This window comes from Choloepus didactylus, chromosome 21 (assembly GCF_015220235.1).
Source record: "Choloepus didactylus isolate mChoDid1 chromosome 21, mChoDid1.pri, whole genome shotgun sequence".
NCBI lineage: Eukaryota > Metazoa > Chordata > Mammalia > Pilosa > Megalonychidae > Choloepus > Choloepus didactylus.
Genome location: NC_051327.1, coordinates 30,625,846 through 30,643,643, shown reverse-complemented (window position 1 = coordinate 30,643,643; position 17,798 = coordinate 30,625,846). Strand labels below are relative to the sequence as shown.

The 17,798-nt window shown below is 47.7% G+C and overlaps 1 protein-coding gene across 1 annotated transcript in view; it reads left to right on the top strand.

Annotated features, from left to right (window-relative positions):
* Nucleotides 1-17,798, top strand: part of ADCY9 (adenylate cyclase 9) — a 133,235-nt gene that overhangs the window by 80,335 nt on the left and 35,102 nt on the right. The window lies entirely within an intron of this gene.

Below are 17,798 nucleotides of genomic sequence, written 5' to 3'. Positions count from 1 at the left end.
TAGGAGGACAAAAGAATTAGGGACCGAACCTATAGGGGTTTAAAATATTTTTTTGAAAGTGTTTGTATGTGATTTATGGAGAAATAACCTCCTGGAAACAGACTTTTTTTTTCCCCTCAGGAAAATCTTTTGTAAAGGTTTTGCAAGGCCTTTAATAAATCAGTCTGGTGTATAAGTTAGATGTGTTTTCATAGCAACCAAATTGCGAGACCATTTAGCAGCTGACAGTAGCATTGTTTGGATTACGTAACTGCTCTGGAAACTATGCCGCGAGGCCCGCAAAATCATGTGAGCAAAACCTGAGCTGAGTCTAAGTGCTAAGCTGCTCTCCTTTTCCCTCCAGAGTCCGATTAGAACTTGCTTCTCACTCCCTGCACAGCCACCTCTACTCTGCTCAGTCTGTTCTTTTGTAAAACCTTTTCTTAAATTGTAAAATTTAAGACAGACACCAAAGACCACATAAAACAAATGTATAGCCCCATATGAGAAAGGGGACACCAGGAGCTGAGCACCGCAGCCACCCCCTCCTGTCCCCTCCGTCATGAGGACACCTGCAGCTAGCTTTCCCAGCGAGTCTGCATCCTCAAACGCTAGGGCTTAGGTCATTTGGTTTTGCTGGACTTTTGCATTTTTCCCCCTTTTTATTTTGAAAACTTCCAAATGTTTAGAAAAGTTGAAAGAATAGAATCATGATTACTAATATCCCTTCACCTAAACCAACCAGTTGTTAACGTTTTGCCAAGTTTGCTTTCTCTCTGTGTGTGTGTGTCTCTAGCTGTATGCTTAAATATAGAATGTATATTCTTTATATATGTATACCCTTTATATATGTGTGTCCTCTATAGATGTACATGTATATCTGTGTGTGCTTGAGCGTACACATATGTACGGATAGACACATACACATAGGTACTATACATTTTTCTTCTCTGAGTCATTGAACCCTTAGAGAGTAAGTGGTGGGTGTCTTGGCCCTGCACCCTAGATTCTCCAGCTCGGATCTCCCGAGACCAAGGCCATTCTCCTGGGTAGCCACAATAAGTTATCACACCCAAGAAATGTAATGCTGCCGTGCGACTCTTATCAAATGTGTGGTTTGTAGTCAAGTTCCCCAGTTGTCTGGTGGTGTCCTTTAGAGCATCTTGTTGTCTTCATCTGGGACCCGATTAGGGAGAGCCTGTTGCACTCAGTCGTCATGTCTGATCTCCTTTGATCGAGAACAGCCCCCAGCCTTTATCGTCTTTAACGACGTTGGCAGTTTTGAAGAGTGCAGATGCCAGTTTTTTAAAGTAAACTTTTGCATTGAAGTGTCATATGCATACCTAAGAATGCATGAATTATAAGTTCAGCTTGAAGAATCATCACAAGGCAAACACATCCGCACAGCCGGCACGAAGATGAAATAGAACGTTCCGCTGCTCAGAAGCCCCCCCTTTACTCCCTCTCAGTGCTCTGCCCTCCCTCCTCCTACAGGTGACCTATATCCTGACTTACGGCACCATAAATTAGTTTTGTCTAGTTTTGAATTTCTTACAAATGAAATCATGCAGTATGCATTCTTTTTTAAAAAATGTTATTGTTTCCATTTTAACCATTTTTAGTGTACAATTTAGTGACGTTAATTACATTCACAACGTTGTGCAACCATCAGTACCATCCATTACTAGAACTTTTTCATCACCACAAACAGAAACTCGATATTTGTTAAGCAGTAACGCCCCCCTCTCCTCCGCCCAGTCTCTGGAACCTCTAAGCTACTTGCTGTCTTCATGAATTTGCCCATACTAGATACTTTATATAAGTGGAATCATACAGTATTAGTCTTTTGTGTCTGGCTTCTTTCACTCAGCTAATGTTTTCAGGGTTCATCTGTGTTGTAGTATGAATCAGAATTTCATTTCTTAATATGGCTGAATGATCCCCCATTATATGGATATACCCCGTTATGTTTGTCCATTCATCTGTTGATGGACATTGGGCTACTTCCACCTTTTGGCTATTGTGAAGAATGCTGCTATGAACACTGGCGTACAAGTGTCTGGGTCCCTGTTTTCAATTCTTTGGGGTATATAGGAGTGGGGTTTGGGTCATGTGGTAAATCTGTGTTTAACTTTCTGAGGAACTGCCAAACTGCTTTCCACAGTGGCTGTACCGTTTTACATTCCCACTAGCACATCCTCCACATCCTCAGCAACACTCGTTATTTTCTGTTGTGTTTCTGTTGTTGTTGTTTTTAATAATAGCTGTCTATCCTAGAAGGTGTAAAGGAAAACCTCGTCGTTTCAAATTGCACTTCCTTCCTAATGAGCAATGATATTGAGCATCTTTTCGTATGTGTATTGACCATTGTGTATCTTCTTTGGAGAAATGTCTATTCAAGTCCTTTGCTTTTTTAATTGGAATATTTTTCTTTTTATTGTTGCGTTGTAGGAGTTCTTTATGTATTCTGGGTGTTAAACCCTAACAAGATGCGTAATTTCCAAATATTTTCTCCCATTTTTAGGTGTCTTTTCACTTTCTCTATAATGTTCTTTGATGCACAAAAAATTTTAATCTTGATGAAGTCCAGTTTAATGTTTTTCTTTTGTTGCTGTGCCTTGGGTGTCATAGTTTGTATTCCTTTGTATCTGCATCTGTCACTCAGTATTGTTTGTGAGCTTTATCCCTGCTGGTGAGGGTTGTGGTTTACCCACTCTCTTTGCTGTGGTGTACTCTCTGTGTCACTGCATCACAGTACATCTCTTTCCATCCCACTGTTGCGGACCTGCAGGTTGTTGTCAGTGTTTGCCTTCCACAAACAGCATTGCTGTGATATTTGCGTGGTGGCTCGCAGTGCACACTTGCGTGCGCTGGGTAAATACATGTGTAGGAGTGAGACTGTTGTCATAAGGAATGAGTGTCTTCAACCTCAATAGATAACACCAAGCTGTTTTATAAATGGCTTTACCAGTTTGTGCTCCCCCAGGCCTGTGGGGAGCTCCCGTGTCTCCACCTCCTCACCGGCACGCGTCCGTCTGTCTGACTCAGGCCGCTCAGGAGGGTGTGTGCAGTTAGCCCGTGATCCCTGATTCGATTTGCGATTCCCGGCCGAGTTTCTTTTCATATGTCTGTTGACCAAATGTGATTTTTCTTCTGTTACATGCCTGTTCGAGTGTCTTGTTCATTTTTCTACTGTGTTGTCTGTTTTTGTTCTGTTTGGTTTTCTTATTGATTTTTAGGAGATTTTTATATTGGGGATACCAGCCCTGTGTCTGTTGTATATGTGGCAAATACCTTCTCCAACTCTGGTCTTGCCTTTTTACTATGAAATTGTCATTTTCATGGGTCAAAAATGGTCAAACAGTGACAATTTCATATGGTTCAACCTAGTAAAAGATTGATTAGTCTTTTCTTCTGTTAGTCTAATGCTTTTTGTGTCCTATTTGGGAAACCTTTCCCTGTCTCCAAGATCAATAAGTTACTCTCCTGTATTAGTTCTTAAATACATTATTGGTCAGCCTTTCAGATTTATGTCCACAATCCACCTGGAGTTGATTTTTCCATATGATGTGAGGTAGGGATCAAATTTTCTTCTTTTCTTAAAATATGGATATGTGATTGTCTGAGCACTATGTTTTAAAAGGCCACCCTCTCCCCAGATCCTGCAGCATTGCTTTTATGATAGATCAGGTGTCCGTAGATGTGAGGGCCTATTTCTGGCCTCTGTTCTCTATTTCATCCGTTTATCTGTCCTTGTGTCAGTACCCACTGTCTTAAGCACTATAGCTTTTTTAAAGAGGTATTAGAATCCTGTAGAACAAGCCTTTCCCTCTTTTTGTTTTTTCCCCAGGACTGTTTGGCTCTTCTTGGGCTTCAACATTTCCTTACAAATTTTAGAATCTGTTGAGATTTTTCTTGGCTTTTCACTTATCTTACAGATTAACTCGGAGAGAATTGATGTCTTTGTAAGACTGAGTCTTCCATTCTATTTATTTTGGCCTTCTTTAATTTCTCTAACTAATATTTTATACTTTTCACATGAAGATCTTCTATATATTGAGCAGTTGGTAGTTTTGTTGCTGTTTTAAATAATAGATTTAAAATTTTCACTTTCTGTGTTGCTTTTCTATAAAAGTGAGGGTGGTTAGTATATGTTGCCTTTTTGTCTAGCAACCTTGTTAACGAGCACTCTGAGTAATTGGATAATTCACCTGCAGAGTCTTGACTTCCCCATGTACAGAGTCAGACCCCTGTAAATAATGGGGGTAAATACATAAATACCTTTAATTTCCTCCTCCTCTAACTGCACCTCTTAGGACCTCCAGCCCTATAGAGCAGCCACTTCACGTGGAATCTTAACATACAGAGGAATTTGGGGAAATCCTGCTGCTCAGTTATTTCCCTAATTCCAGAGGAGGAGAGGCCGGGACAAAGGAGATTTCTCTCACTTTGATGGGCTCTAGAACCTCGGGCGAGTTGACTGAAAACGCAGACCCTTGGCCCCCGTGAGATGCTCATCCCCTCGTCCCAGGCTGGCGTCTGGGAGAACCACCCTCGGGGACACGTGGTGCAGGATCCCAGAGAAGGTTCAATTTTAAGGCGAGGTGCTGGGAGTCCCGCTGGTTTTACATGTTCATCAGGGTGCAGATTCGTGCTTGGCCTCAGCGGGGTCTGAATGCCTGGCTTGCTCCTCTCTGAAGGAGACCCACACACCTGCACACCTGTACACCCGCACACCTGCACACCTGTACGTCTGCACAGCTGTACGCCTGCATGCCCATACACCCTCACACCTGTACGCCCGCACACCTGTACACCTGTACGTCTGCACACCCGTACGCCTGCATGCCCGTACACCCGCACATCTGTACGCCCACACACCTGTACACTTGTACGTCTGCACACCTGTACACTTGCATGCCCGTACACCCGCCCACCTGTACATCTGCACACCTGTACACCTGTATGTCTGCACACCTGCACGCCTGCACGCCCATACACCCGCACACCTGTACGCCCACACACCTGTACGCCTGTACGTCTGTACACCTGTACGCCTGCATGCCCGTACACCCACCCACCTGTACGTCCGCACACCCGTACGCCTGCACGCCCGTACACCCACACACCTGTATGCCCACACACCTGCACACCTGTACGTCTGCACACCTGTACGCCTGCACGCCTGCACACCCACACACCTGTATGTCTGCACACCCATACGCCTGCACGCCCGTACACCCACACACCTGTACGCCCGCACACCCACACGCCTGTACGCCCGCACACCCGTACGCCTGCATGCCTGCACACCCACACATCTGTACGTCCGCACACCCGTATGCCTGCATGCCCGTACACCCACACACCTGTACAGCCGCACACCTGTACGTCCGCACACCCGTACGCCTGCATGCCCGTACACCCACACACCTGTACATCCGCACACCTGTACGTCCGCACACCCGTACGCCTGCATGCCCATACACCCACACACCTGTACGCCTGTACACCTGTACGTCTGCACACCTGTACGCCTGCACACCCTTACACCCGTACACCTGTATGTCCGCACACCCATATGCCTGCACGCCCGTACACCCGCACACCTGTACACCTGCACACCTGCACACCCACACATCTGCACACCTGTACATTCGCACATCTGTACGCCTGCACACCTGCACACCTGTGCCCCCAGCCACTCACGGCGAATCCAGCTGGGCAGGTGGTCGTCGTGGCCCTTGGAGAGTGATTCCCAGGCAAGATGAGATGTGAGGGGGGGCTGCATTTGGGTTGGAAGAAGGGAGAAAACAAGGACTGAAAAAGCATCTGAGGACCCCCTTTCTCCCTAGGGAAGGCCCTCCTTGCCTTGGGTGGGATTTTGGTCCTGGTCTGGAGCAAACCTGGGCACCCGTAATCTCTCCCTCTGGCCCGAGGCTGCACTGAGCTCTCCATGGCTCCGCTGGCTCTGATCACCCCAAAGGACTGGGGACCCAGTGGCTCCTCTGCCTGGGTTCTGCAGGCGCAGGAACGGGTTTGTCCCCACAGCCACCTCCTAATGCAGCCCCCCATGTTCTCTCCAAGTTCACTCTGTATTTGGCGAGCCCCTGTGAAATGTCACCCACCCATCGAAGGGTACAAAGCAACTTCACCTGCTCCTCTTGGTAAACGTGTTATCGCCCTTCAGCAGCTGACGGCAGAAGTGGGGCACTGTCCCCGGCCCCCTGTCCTCACCCCCTGCACCCGCTCCATCAGCTCTGCCCAGACTTTAGGTCCAATCGCTCCCTCTCTCTCCGTGTCCCCTAGGCCGGGCCACCTTCACCGTCTCCCCAGACCCCAGCAGCACCCCTGGGCTGAGCCCCTGCAGCTCCCCTGGAGCTGTGCACCACCTACAGTCAGAAAAGCCGGCACCGGGGGTCCTAGATAGGATCCGCGAGCAGTAAAAGGACCCAAGATTGGTGACATTTGAATAAAGGCTGGAGTTTAGTTAACAATCTTGTGCCAGCGTTAGTTTCCCATTTTTTTATTTTTGTACCCAACATAGGACAACTTTGGGGGCAGTGGAGCGACGGTATAAGGGAACTCCTTGTGCTATATTTGCAACTTTTCTGTGTGTCTAAAATTAGTTTGTGATAAAAGGTTTTTTTAGAAAAGTAAGATTTTAAAAAAAGCAAGTCGGATTGTAAGCTCCCCACTTACAACCCTGCAGTGACCTGTGGCTCAGGCTCCTCCATGGCTGCCACCCCACCAGCCTCGTGGAATTCGCGCTCACCTGCTCTCGCCCTCGCTTTCCTACACACCAGCGGCGTGAAAACGTGACTCTCCTTTCCGGACGGTCCCTCCGTCGTCCGGCGTGGGCTTCCGGGGCCATCAAACTCTTGGCTGTGTCTCACCGTTCCCGTCTCCGCTGAAACAGCGCTGGTCCTTCGCGGGCTTTCCCGAGCCTTCCGTTGTCCCTCCGGCCGGCCGTGCCCTTGTCCACGGAGTCCCCCGACTGCCACTCCCGTGGAGTTAAGGCGATGCGCATCACACCCCCTGCGTTACCACCTCCGTCCGGCCTGGCACACGGCGGGCGACGAGGTATCTGTTCACCCAGCGAACAGATAACTTCTTGTTCCGTATAATGTTAGGAAATTTCATCTGTGTAATTCAGCCTCCCGAGAAGTTACGAGTACCTTCAGCACGTTCTTTGACCCTCCCCTGATTTCCGCCCGTTTGCCACGGGGCACGGGGAAGAGCTGGGGTTCCACTCTACACGGACGTGAAGCCCCTCGCCGAGGCCTCGGTGGCTGCCGGGGGTCCTGCGGTTGGTGAGGATCAGGCAAATACGAGGGGTTGTGAGGACGGGAACAGGCCTCACCCTGTTCTTGACAGATTTCAGGAGCTCAGTGCCTGTGGAAAGAATATATCGGATGAGTTCTTGAGAAAACCTTTCCTTTTTAAACTGCTGCAGATCTATAGATATACACACATACATGCACATACACACATATATACACTCATATACATTATAAATATGTATATACATATATACATACATACACGTAGGCTCTGGTGCCACCGCCCCGTGGCTGGATTCCCACCACCCCCTCCAAAGGCGGCTTGATGAAAGGCTGCTCCGCCAGGAGGGTGCTAGAAACCTGTAAGAGACGTTTTTGGTGGTCTCAGTGGTTAAAGGTTATATTATCTGTAAATGTATTTTTATTTCAGGATGGCAAAGGTGACATTCCTAATTAAGCGTGTATTAAAGCGTAGTAAATGTGATAAAGAGGAGCCACTGGTCTGGCAGTGTTGAGAGCCAGTGGCTCCCAGTCTGGTTTCTGGAAGGTGTCGTTGGGGGCCTTGAGGGGGAACCTGGCAGAGATTTATGTGGAACCTCCCACCTCCAGGGCCGAGTCCCCACCAGCTGTGAGGCACCTTCCACGTTGGTTATTGGTGACGTAGGAATTTCTGAAATACGATTCAGGGACCAGATATTGTCACCTGCGTTTGTGTCCAGAAAGGCGCGGTGTGCGACCCGATCGGCCACAGGAGGTGGCCTCCTCGTCAGGCGGAAGCAGTGGGCAGGGGTGTCCGAGCGCTCCCTGGCCTCATTTCTTAGAGCCGACCAGGATATTGATCTATGTGATGTCACAAAGCCCCACACTACTGTCGTCGTGGGCTGCCGATGACGCTCACACAGTGGGTGACAGAGCACAGGGAAAGCCTGGAGGTGGTGCACCCTGGAGGGGCAGGGAGACGGGAGGTGGGCACAGGTGACCCCACGTTGAATTTTACCTGCTTCACGCACCAGCCTGGGGCTGAGGCCTCAGCACAGGGGACGGTGTGCTGCAGCAAAACCGCCCCTGAAACGCCTTCTCGGTGGCTTGGCTCAGCCCGCTTTGGACAGACCCCATTGGTGCCGTGGCCGTGGGCCTCCTTAAACTTTCCAGCTCCAGGGGGGTGCAGAGGACCCCCAGGGAGTGGCCATTTGTTCAGTGGTCTGCTTCAGTGCCCACGTTGCTTTTAGTGGGTGTAAAAGTTCAGAGAGCTTGGAAGTTCGTGTGCAAACTGTTTGTAGGAATCGAGGAGTAAAAACTGCAGTGTATAAAAAAGGTGTATAAAGTGTGTGAAAAGCAGAGTCCAAGTTTCCGTGAAAGGATGGGCACCCTGAGGACCCCTCAGCCCCCTTCTGGTGAAAGGGCTGTTGCAGGCAGCTCTGGCTCACTTTTCTGTACAAACCACTTTCCTTTACGTGGCCGTGACCGGGGACCCTTTGTCCTCTTCCTCATGGACAGACACCCACTGCCTTGGTTTTGCTTTCAATTTTGAGTCACAAGATAGTCGTGATCTTCCCGAGGCGTGAATCACCCTCGCACGCCCGGGCGAGGCTAGTGTGGGAAAGCCCTTTCGACTTCTTGTCTACTCGGCAGCAACACTTTGTGGTGATCGCACACACACCACGCCAACACGCCTTTGAGTCGTCTTTTCGTAATCAGAAACTAGCAGTTAGGGGGCTTGTGTGGCTCAAACAAGTCTGCGGAAGCAAGAAAATGCAATCTGGGAAGCTGTTTCAGGAAGCGCTCCAGCCATCAACAGAGAGGAAACCTTAGTGCAATATGAAAACAGGTTGGCTTTAAGTGAGGAAATTCACAGCAAACGTGGGACTGGTGGGGATGTGATTTGGGAGAACGCCAGGAGCCTGTGTAAACATTTCCACCAAGTAACAGGTGGGGGAGACCCAGGCGGCCACTCCCAGTCAAGGTCGGTCAAGAACTTTAAGACGCGTTGCTTTTTCTTTGTACAATGTGAGATTCTCTGGAGAGGCAGCTCTGTTGGCTGTGTTGCCACAGAAGGCATTTCTCCCAGCCAAGGATGCTCAAGGAAAGTGTCCGTGGTGGAAAATCTGGCGCCGTGTGTCTGAAGAAAATGCCTTTGCAAATAAACGCGTTCACGGGTGGGAGGAAGCATCGGTGGTGGCGGCGGTCCAGGAAAGCCTGACCTTCTACTCCTGTGGCCACAGAGCAGTCCGGAGCTCTGAGTAGGCCAGGCTGGTTTCCGGGCAGGGACCCCACACCGCCAGGGGTGACAAGAGCCTCTCGGGTTTGGCAATCCAATAAGCAGGCTCGGGTGTTGGCCCAACTTGCTCGGACTAGACTGCACTAGGGAAAGTTGCAAATTTGATGATTCTTGAAGATATCTTGTGAACATCAAACTATTTTTTTTGTTTGTTTAATCTCTCCCAGACTTCTGAACTTTGCCATGTTTGAACTTTTAGTTTCTCAAGGTTATTCAGCCTTATTTCTTACTTATGTTTTTCTTTTCCATCTTAGCCCTGCCACATTATCTGGTTCTCAGCCTTTATTTCTAATTTTTTTTTTTTTTACCTGCCACTGCCCTCTCCTTTACCTTGAATTCTCAAGGATAGTCTATTTCTTACCGACTTGTAAAAATTTTTGTCTCTAACTCTTTAAACTTTTATCTCGTGAAGTTCACATAACTTTATTTCTTTTCTTTGGAAGAAAAGAGCTTTATTGAGATGTAATTCACATACCATGCAGTTCACCCATGTAAAGTGTTCCTGATTCAGTGGCTTTTTTTTTTTCTTAGGGAAGTTGTGGGTTTATAGAACAGTCATGCATAAAATACAGGATTCCCATTTACCACCCAGAGTTTAACTTAAACTGCTGTGTACTGTAGTTCCATGGATTTTATTTTTAATTTTTATTCTGTCACCATATATATAATCTAGCATTTCCTCTTTAAATCATATTCAGAATTTGGTGGCTCTACTGTATCCAGAGTTGTGCAGCAATCACCATGTCTGATTTTAGAACTTTTTCATCATTCCCAAACCTATTAGCAGTCACTCCCCACCCCTTGCCCCCAGCCCTGGGCAGCTACTAATCTCCTTTCTGTCTCTATAGATTTCAGATAAATGGAATCAGACAATATATGGCTTCTTTCACTCAGCACCATGTAGCTTTATTTCTGTTTTCAACATATTACCTTTTTGTTATGTTTTTCAATGATTTCACTGCCACCTGTTCTCAGATTTTAAATTTATTCTTTCATTTTTCTTCTATCAACAGTCTGTTTTCCACCATCTATGTTCCACACTCAAATCTTGCAAGCTCTCCCATCAGCTCGTTCTCTCAGGAGAAGAATCCAGCTCTGACACATCCTGTACCTGCTTCAGGTACAACTTGTGCTGATGACAGTCTCTTCAGTCGGCTGCTGAAAAGCAGTTGACTGGGCTCTATTCTCTTTCGGCTCCTGATCACTCTCATTCTCGCCCCCTTGTCGTTTCACAGACTTTTCTGATGGTTTGTATTACAGACCCTCCCGTGACGATTAGCTCAGACTGTCATTGCTCTTTTGTTTGCCAAAGCTCACTCGTAAAATACCTTCTGTCACTTTTGACTATCCTGTCAGGATGCAGACTCACACTCGTGTAATTTTCTCTTCTCATGGGTTTGAATTGTCACTTATTGTCCTCCAATTCACTGCCATCCTTCAATTCTCAAATTTAATTTTTTGAGCATTATTTCAAGCCCTTCCTCAGTTGATGCTTTGAGTTACTGTTTGAGCATCTGCAGACTCTCGGGAAAGGCACCATCCTTCCCTTTTATGTGTCCCTCACATGCTGAATTTTACTTTCTAATGCTTACTTTCTGTTTTCTTTAGTTACTGCTTTTCTGTTCAGAACTCTGACACTTTGTCTCTTCCCTGGCCGACGAGCTCACTGGGGCTGTCCGTTTTCAAGGCTTTTCTCTAAGCCGTTTCGACACAGGGGGATGACAGCTTTCAGTTCAGGCTCAGACCTAGCAGCATAATTTGATAGTAGTAAGGATAATCTCCTTCTAACCTTTCAAGTCCTTTTCCTGTGCCCAGCCCTGTTCTAAGCATTTTATATGTATGTGAAAAAAGCATTTACTCATTCACTTGTCACGGCAGTCCTATGAAATGGTATTATTGTTTTTATTATTTCTATTTTACAGATGAGGGATCTGAGGTCGAGAGGTTAAGTAAAAGTTCTCATGCACACTCAAGTTCTAAAAGTAGAGTCCTTTTGTCTGTCCATTTCTTTAACCCTTAGCCCAGGCCCAAACCCTCAGTAAGTATTCAATAAATATTTCATTTGTTGGGTAAGTGAATGAGTGAATGAGCCGATGAATGAATGAGATAGTACCGGGCAGGCTATTTTGGGAGATGTCAAAGAACCCATGTCTGCAGCATTTGTGAAGGCACGTGGCATTAGACTGCAGCTGGGTGTGTTGTAGGGATGGGAGGGTGGGTCTCTGGCATGACTGGGGTGTCCCCAGGGGGCTCTCCCAGTGCTTGTACTCAGCAATGTGATGTTCGCAGGACAGTGCTTATTGATGTCGAACTTGAGAGTCAAGTGCAAGATGACTCCTGAGGCCTGGGTCCCTGGCAGGTGCTCAGTCCCTCGCGTTCAGCCGTGTGGGCATTGCTGGTCAAGAGAAACTGGGTGTAGAGAGCAGCTGCTCAGGAGCAGAGTCTGGAACATGTGTGTGTGTGTGTATCCGGAAAACTCATCTAGTTGGGCTGTAGGTTAATCCAGGTCAAGTTAAACAAGCATGGCGCCCACTGTCTTAGTTGGCCAGGGCTGCTCTGACAGATACCACATGCTGGGCAGCTTAACAGCAGGAGTCCGTTGTTTCACGGTGTTTCGCCGGGGTGCAATAGAACAGAAATGGGTTGGCTTTTACAATGGGGTTTATTAGGTTGCAGATTTACAGTTCTAAGGCCATGAAAATGTCCAAATCAAGGCATCAAGAGGTAGATACCTTCTCTGAGGAAAGGCTAATGGCATCTGGGGTTCCTCTGTCACGTGGGAAGGTACACGGCCAGAGTCTGCTGGTCCTTCTCTCCCGGGTTTAGCTTCTGGTGTCCGTGGCTTTCTCCAGAATGTCTCTGGGCTTCTGTCTTAGCTTCTCTTGTGGGTCCTTCTTGCTTCTCCCAGGGACAAACTCTGGATTAGATATCTTAGCTTCTCTGAGCTCTGTCTAAAATGTCTCTGCCTTTTATCCTCTCATGGAGCCTCCAGCAAGGGGCTTAAGACCCACCTTGAATGGAGGGGAGGGTCACATCTCCATGGAAACAACCTAACCAGAAGGTCCCGCCCACAATAGGTCTGTCCCACAAGATTGGATTAAAAGCACCAGGTCCTTCCTGAGTGCATAATAGATTCAAACCAGCACACCTGGTTTCAGAGGCTGAAATCCAAGACCAAGGAGTCGGCAAGGCCGTGCCTCCTCCACGACGTCTGGGCCTTCTGGTTCCTTGGCTCGCACCCCTGCCTCCCGTCACGGGGCCCTCTCTCCTGGGGACGGCTGTGTCCGGTTTCCTCTCTCAGCCCTATGGACTAAGCCCATCCTGATTCGCTTTGGCCTCATCCAAAATGGGATTTTTGAGGGTCTCGTTCACAAAGGAGGCCACATCCAACCACCAACAGCATCCTCAGGGCCTGTTTCCCGGCAGGTCACACCCCCGCCAAGGCCAAGGCCACGGCCACTACTTCCATGGGGCCGAGATTCACACCACCCTTCGTTTCTTCCACCTTCTTGAGTAAATCTGTCTTGTATTTCATTGTCTGAGACTTCGTTTTTTTAACAAGAAGTTAAGTTTATCCCACATGCACTTGCTGGAGAAACTTGTATCGTCTCATCCAGTATCAAGGACAATCAGAGCGAAACAGTCCTTGTTTTACGATGGAGGGGAGACGACTGAGGCCCACCCAGAATGTTTTAATGATGAACAAGGTGGAAACTGCTTATTTTTACCACCCAAACTTTCGTTCTTCTTAAGCAGAAGCAACAGACAGTTGTGAAATATAGTCATATGGGTAATTTTATGGGCCCTGATTATTTGGTAGATTTCAGTTCAAGGGGTGCTTTTACTCTTTTTTTTTCCTTGTTGGTTGACTACATTTTAATTTAAATACTTCTCACGCTACTTGGCCATTTCGGTCCTAGGTATGAGGGAAAATACAAATAGAGTAGAAAATAAATTTTTTAGAATGTTTGTGAGCAAAGCCAAATGAATTGCTTATGTTTATTTTTTTAAAAACAACAGTGATGTCATCTTCCAACCATTTGTTGTGTTTGCTGTGAACTCCCAAAGGTCGTGTTTTAAAGATTCTTTTCCTGATTGTCCTTCTCTTTCTGTTGAGGGGCCGGTCGGGTCCTCAATCCTTGGCAAAGGGGACATGGCACTCCAAAGCAGGAGCCCTGCAGAGAGGGGCCGCAATTAAAGAAGCCCAGAACAGTCTTTGTTCTCCAAAATGGACTTTGGCACTCACTCAAATGACAGTCATTTCACCAAAATGAAGCAGCAGCTGTGTGCAGGGCACAGTTTTTGTCCTCAAAGAATTGACGACCTCTTAAGGAACATTAACCATGAAATCGCAACATGCTTGGCCATCCGCGAATTCCTCTCCCAGAAGCGGCCTGGTGGGAAATGACTTTTCCCTCCTTCTGTCGCCTTTTGAAAAACAAAGCCAGTTAAAGGCATAAATGTTGGTCATGTTTAAAATCAATGACCAGGACAGAATAGAAGACAGTTTATTAATTCTGTTAATAATAATTCTTTATTAATTAATTTGATTACTTCTCCTGCTTACACACAACAAAATAAATCATTCGGCTGCCATGCTTTGACCTTCTGCTCCAGAAGATGTCTTCTGGGGAATTGGACCTCAGTGTCCACGTGGGTGGCTTTTCATTTAATCTTACTTCTTACAAACTCACTGGGCTTAAGGCTTTGATCAGGCTCAAACTCGGTAACCCAGTCCCAGGACATTTCTCGGAGCTGGTGTTTCCTATCGGGCAGCTAAGCCTTGCTTTTCTTTACGGGCTGCTCTCTGCAGTTTGGCGGAGCATTTCATTTTTAATCTAGCTTTCCAAATTGAAGCATCAGTACAAGGATGCTCAGTCCTGCCCTTGATTCTGCCGGCCGTGGACACGTCCACGTGTCTGACCTCTGTAACGCCAGTGGGGCTCTGACATCGGTACCAGCTGGTCTGCGGTGCTACATGAAGAAAGGTACAAGTTGAAAACAAATTTGGAGCAATTACTGAGTTAACAGTTCCACAGATACTTTTGTGCACAGAAGGAACGAGAAAGACTCCCAGAGGTCAGGTAGCTCCGACGCCCGGGTTGCTAGTGACAGCTGCTGTCCTGGAGTCCTCGCTGTGTGTCCATCCCTCACGGACGAGGATCCCGGGATGCAGACAGCTGGTCCTTCCCCGAGGTGGTGGAGCCTGGTCCTGAACCCGAGGACTCGGGCTCCACAGGCCTTGCCCTCAACCTCACCCTGACGGCCCGGGATGGAGGCCGTGCCTGGGCTTTGCCCACGTTTGAAGCAGGGTGTCCCGACTCCACCTCCCCTACCTCCCTGACCACAGGGACAGCGTTGCCAGCAGCTCCTGGGTCGCCCTAGCTCTGGCGCCCGGCTCGTCACTCTCTCCCTCCCCGAGCCCGGGGCCCACAGGCTGCCGCCCTGGATGTGGCTCCCGGGGCGCCCTGTGTCCTGGCTTCCCCGTCAGTTCTGGCCGTCGCCACGTGCAGTCTCTGTTTCAGCCACACTAACCTCAGCTACACCCGCCGAGAGCTCCTCTCTTTAAGAAAGAAAACCAGAACTTTTAATTTTGAAGTATTTTCAAACTTTTACAGGAGAGCTACAAAAATAATACAACCCCCTCAGAGAACCCCAGCATACCATCACCTCCCCGGATACCCAGACCTGCCAAGTTTAACGTTTGTCACATTTGTCATACCATTCTGTCTCCCTGTCCATCTATGCATCCGTCTGTCTGCTTATTTATCGATCCATTTTCTGAACCCTTGGGTGTAGGTTGAATAAATCATTCTCCTTAAACGCTTAATACTTCCGTGTACGTTTCCTAAGGACAAGGACATTCACTTATGCAACCACCTTCCATGCAGTTATCAAGTTAAGAAATTTAGCATTTATAGAAAGATTACAGACCATATTCCAAGTTTTTCATTTGTCCCAGTAAGTCCCTTTGAGCCTTTTCTCTCCCCTTGCGAGATCCTGTCCAGGAGCAGGGGCTGCATTTAATTGTCATTGTCTCTTCACTTGCTCTTCTTTTCTTTTTAATTACGGGGATATATATACAGCATAAACTGTCCCCCCAAACCCCTCCCAAGCCCACCGTTCAAAGGGATCAATCACCTGCCCAATATAGTGGGTCCCTCTCCACCTTCCACTGCCAGAACTTTCCCATTTCCCCACAGAAGCCAGTCCCCTGCCCCCTCCCCTGACAACCTGCACGCGAATTTCCGTGTTCTTGCATGTGCTCTGATATTTTCTTTGTAGTTACCATGGGGCTTCAATTTTACATCCTAAATCTGTAACAACCTTTGGTGCTTTGATACCAACTTAACGTCGACAGTTTATACACACTATTTTCCTACACCCTCTGCCCCCCACCTTTACGTCATTCTTGTCACAAAGTACACGTTGTACATTATGAGTCCAAAGCCACTGATTTATTAATACATTTTATTCATTTGCCTATTAGATCCTGTAGGAAGTAAAAAGTGGAGTGACAATGAAAACACGATAGCACTGGCATTTATATTCGTTTATGTGTCATTACCCTCACCAGAGACCTTTATTTCTCTCCCGCGGCCTCGTAGCGTCTCCTTGCTGAGCTGTTGCTTTGCTTTAGTAGTTAGACGCCGACGGGAAGGCTGCTTTCCTCTCGCAGGGATGGAGCCCATGGGGGGGACGTGACAGTTACTCCAGTGAAGGACCTTTCCTGGGTTTGGTTGAACTGAGGGGTGGGGGACGCGGGGATCACCCTCAGTGGTCGGGCCAGCCTGAGACACCCCCCACCCTGTGGAGTGGGGCATCACAGCCAGGGGGACCTCTGCGCCCCAGGGTGGGCTCCCCAGCTTCTGACTGGCAGTGCCCGCCCCAGCCCTGAGCCCGCCGGGGCCACCAGGAGTGAGACCCAGGCGATGGGCCTCTCCCCGTACCTGCCTGACAAAGCCGGGAACAAGGCCTGCCGGCCCGGGGACGCCCCAACAGGGCAGAAACGGGGCTCTTCTCTATAGTCCATGTGGGTTCCAGGTGTTGATTCTCAAGGTCAAATGGCAGTACCAGTTCTGCGTTGTCTGTGACAGACAGGGTGTTAATATAGAGATGCTTTTATGCTTTTGTCACATTCCAGTTCAAATTTCTACTTCCAGTTTATACATTTAATTAGTTAAAAATTGTGATTGGTTCTAGAAACAAAAGTGTATAGAAGTTCAGGTCCTAAGGGTGACCTTTTAAAGATCTCCTTTGGGGCTAGTTGGCGTCTAAAAATACTGAAGTCTCTTGATTCCCACCTGGATTTGGCCACACCCCAGGTGCCCCAGGTGTCCCCAGGTGTCTCAAGGATCCTGCCAATTTCTCAGAACAGTTGACTTAAAAACATGGCCACATAATATTTCATGAGGAGAGAAGGAGCCGAAGAAAGATTGTGATAAAACAGTGTCCTAATTAGAAAACGATTAAGGATTATTGCTTCAGTAGTCCCTAGGTCACTTGATTAACTCATTTGAAAGCATTTTAAAAAATATATACCAAACGTGGGAAACTGCCCTGGAGCCAGCGGTGGACACAGCCCTCAGTTGAGTCTTGCACGGTGTACTGTCCAGCCACCTTCCTCTCTAGCCTTCTGCTGGGGCGTAAACTTCCCAAGATGGGGACCCTGTGCTGCTCCTGGTTTTATGTCCACTGCCTCGCATGTACCAGGCTTAAAATGAATGTTTATTGAATGAATGACATTGCCACTCCCCTCAATAAATTTATATTTACATGTGGTTAAATTCCAATGAGGACTAACCATGGATTTCTTTAAATGAGGCTTGCTTCTTTTTCAAAAATTCCTTGAGTTCTGCCTGGAAAAGCTGCTCCTTGTTGTTTTCACAGCAAGACATTTATTCTGGATCCCAGAGGCCCCACTGTTAGAGCAACTTTACGGTGTCAGGTGCACTCGTGGGTTATTTCAGCCTCTGGCGAGTATCGTGAAGGTGGACGGTAATTGTCCATTTGACCACCTTTTTTTTTATATATATAAGGGGATTTTCCGAGAGAATCAGATGCACATTGACCACAGGTTGACAAAAGCCAAATGTTCGTGTTGTGACTGTTTGGATCCAGTGGACAAAGTAGATAAATTTAAATCAGGGGAGGGTGTCCCATCCCGTCAGAACGTGTTACATTCTCGCTTTTCGTGGTGGTTTTGCCGTCCCTGAAATAGGTAAAGGGGCTGCTCCTCGAGATCACCCTAGATTCCA